This window comes from Anopheles bellator, chromosome X, assembly GCF_943735745.2.
Source record: "Anopheles bellator chromosome X, idAnoBellAS_SP24_06.2, whole genome shotgun sequence".
NCBI lineage: Eukaryota > Metazoa > Arthropoda > Insecta > Diptera > Culicidae > Anopheles > Anopheles bellator.
Window position 1 is genome coordinate 741,624 of NC_071287.1, and position 3,410 is coordinate 745,033.

A 3,410-nucleotide genomic window follows, 5' to 3' on the forward strand; every position below is an offset into this window, starting at 1 on the left:
AGAGAGAGAGAGAGAGAGAGAGAGAGAGAGAGAGAGAGAGAGAGAGATAGAGAGAAGGTGAAGGTGAAAGGGGAGAGGGAGCGCAGATGAATTAGTTTAATTTCCCCACTATTTAAAAAACCATAAATTATTGCTCCCCGTGTCCTGTTGTCCTTGTTCCGTGGGTGGGGCTTAGATGGGGGCGGGTGGCCGGCCGCTCGCTTGTGTGTTGCCGTGTCCTTTGTGGAGTTCTAAATACACGCCGTACCACGCCCAACCACCCACCACCCCACCCTCCCACCCAAAAAAAAAGAAAAGAAAATGAAAAAAAGGAACACAAAGGAAGACACAACGTCGAAGATTTCGTCCTCGTGCCCGTGGCCTGGACGGGCCGGGTGATCAGTTATTTGTCTTGTTCTGGGCGGAAGTTTCGTTCTCTGTTCCCCCACCCTCCCCCCAGGTGGGGACGGCTTCGTCGTCCTCGTCGTCCTCGCCGTCGTAGCTATTAAACGGCCAGCAGCTCTTTATTAAAAAGGTGGTAAAGGAGTCCAGTCCAGAGTCTCTACTCCTCGGGCTCGGGGCGACCACCCCCACCTAGGAGGGGGGGGGGGGGGGGGGGGGGGGGGGGGGGTGTGACGGCAGGTCACGCCATTGTTGACCGTGTGGCCGCGAATTGAGGTGTCAGAATGGAAAATTGAAAGTTTAACGTTTTGAAATAATTAAGAGCGCAGCAAGGAGCAGCCCGCGGGGAACCTTGCGTGGCGGGGGCCGGGGAGGCGTAGTGGGCGTGGGTTAGCATTTTCCGCCCTCCCTCTATCTCTCTCTCTCTCTCTCTCTCGCTCTCGGGGCCCGGTGGAAGAGCGCTTCTTTTCGCCAATTTTGTTCGGTTGCCACCGTGCTCTGTTTGGTCTTCCTCTGCCCCGACGGGTTCGGTGGGTGCGGGAAAATGCGGGAAATGATTGCAAGAGTTTCCCCTTGAGTCAGCCACCTACCCCACTTCTCGTTCGGTGGTGCACCGCACGCCGGCTTGACTTGTGGTCGGTGGGGGGCCACCGGGTTTTTTCTGTTGTCTTCGGGCCTCGGGCTGCTTCGCGGTGACTAATAGCCCGTAGTGGGTGGTTGACGCAGCGGGGTAGCATAAATCACCCCCCGGGGGCGGGGGTGGTGGTAGAATAGGAACATGAATCGTTTACCCTTTTCAATCGTCCCGCGGCAGAGAGCGCCCGGCAGCCAAATGGATTCGATTGTCGTACTCTAATTCCGCCTTAATGAGTATTTCACTTAGCTACTTATTTCACCTCGTCTTGCTCTCTCTCTCTCTCTCTCTCTTTCTCTTTCTGCCTATCCTCCCCTTACTCTCCTTTCCGTTGCCTTTCTCACTCTATCGCTATCTCGTTTACGATCTTTCATTCGCAGGACCTTCCGGCGAAAAACGGTTGCCTAAGCCGGGGTCTTCCTTCTTGGGGTTCGCATGTCCTTCGGACCACAGAAAGAGGTCCTTTGGGTATGTGAGCCGCGCACAAGGAGGAAGCCAGCTGAAGCCAGTTTGTTCGCTGGTGAAGTTTGGATTTTGGACCCGATAACGCCTGCCGATCGGTGACCGGTGATGGTTGGTTCTGCTAATTGAGGGGTATGCTGGAGGGGTGGTGGTAGAGGGGGTGTTGCCATGTCTTAACCTCCAGCCACGCATCCTCGTCGGCCGAAGCTTTGTCGTTTCCATGACACACGCTCCGCAAGCAGTGCAAGATCCTGCGGCAGAAAGGACGAAACTGGACAATCCTAACCGCGACCTACAGTCTTGTGCTGTCTTGGCGAACGCGCGCGGGGGTCGCGCTCTCTGGAAGCTCGCCGTCCTTCCTTCCTTTTGATCCTTCCCCCCCCCCCCCTTCCATTTTTGGGCTACGGAAGGGCTTCCTTCGGCTGATGAGGTTTAATTAAAAAGTTTTTAATTACAAAACCCACTCCGCCCCTGGCCGGATTTTGGCCCCATTTACACGCCCCTTCCTGCTCCCCCTCCACCGCCCTCCCCCACCCTCTACCAGTCCAGGCAAGGCGGTGTGCATTTTGACAATTGCATCACCCGAATGCACCCGGACAATGGCCCTGCTCAGACAACTCCAGTATCCTTGCGCCAGGACCTCACACACCCAAATTTTGTTGGCCCACCAAACAATGGACACATGGACCGACTTCCTAAGGGTGGTCCACGTTCCTGCGTGTGTGTGTGGTCACACGTCACGCAGGATCCGCGATGCGTCAACCGCGCGAGGTTCCGAAAGTCCTGTTTTAAGTGTGACAGCTGGCGCGCGGATGGCGGGGAATTTGCGAATTAAATGAGCCGAACCACTAGACGGACCACCCACCCCCCCCAACCCCCCGAATGGTGACTTCTAGCTTCCCCCACAGGACTCTCCCGATGCAGTGGGACAACGGTGCGACCATTAGACTTGCGCTCCGCTTCACCATGAGCCATTCCAGTGCCGTCGAAATTGTCGTAACATTGTCCGCCTGCCACCCTCCCCCCGCTATCCACTCACAGCCCTTCCGTGGGCCCAATCTGGCGGCTCTGGTCACTCTAATGAACTCAGCAACAACAACGAAAGGGCAGCGGCCGAAACGGACCAGAAAAGGGCAAACATAAAAAATGCACACACGCATTTGGTCGCGACATTCATTGTTGGTGGTGGTCCTGTAACCCCCTCCCCCCGCGGTACAGTGGTGGCCGTGAGCATATTACCACTCGGTTCGATTTTATGTCTGGCCGATCCGTTCAAAGTCGGGTTTTCGGAAATGCAGGGTGCGTATTCAAAACAAGGGGTATGTTAGATAACTCCACCACCTGTCAGTTGATTTTATTATGTTAGCCAGATTCTGAAACGTCAGTCTATGCCGTTTTAGTAATTTATTTGTTTATGACAAAACAAGTCACCCGAATACCCGAATATCATACAGCCAACCGCCAACCATTGCAGAACTGGAAACTAGCATCACAGAGGATATTGCTGCTGCCATGCCCAAAATGTTGTCAAATACAATGAAAAATTAGAACCCAAAAACATTAGAAAATGCCCACTTTTTATGTGTTTAAAGGAGGCGGTCATTTGAACGAACGAGACTCTGAGTGAATTATCAAACGGCATTCTATACCCTAAATAAATCTTCTTCCTTTGCCAAAATCGACTGAAACGCAGTGGAGTTACATCCAAAATTCAACCGTTCTTCAATTTCTTCACGTTGTAGGCATCCCAACAACAGCATACATCAACAAGGAGACGCGATTAGATATTTTTTTAAATTTATGTAATTTATGTTTTATTTATTTTATTTTATGTACGCCACTGTACGCCACACACACGCTACGCGACCGGGAAGTGACAGCGCGCCACTCGGAAAGGAAAAGTCGGGGAAAATACGGGGGGGGGGGGGGGGGG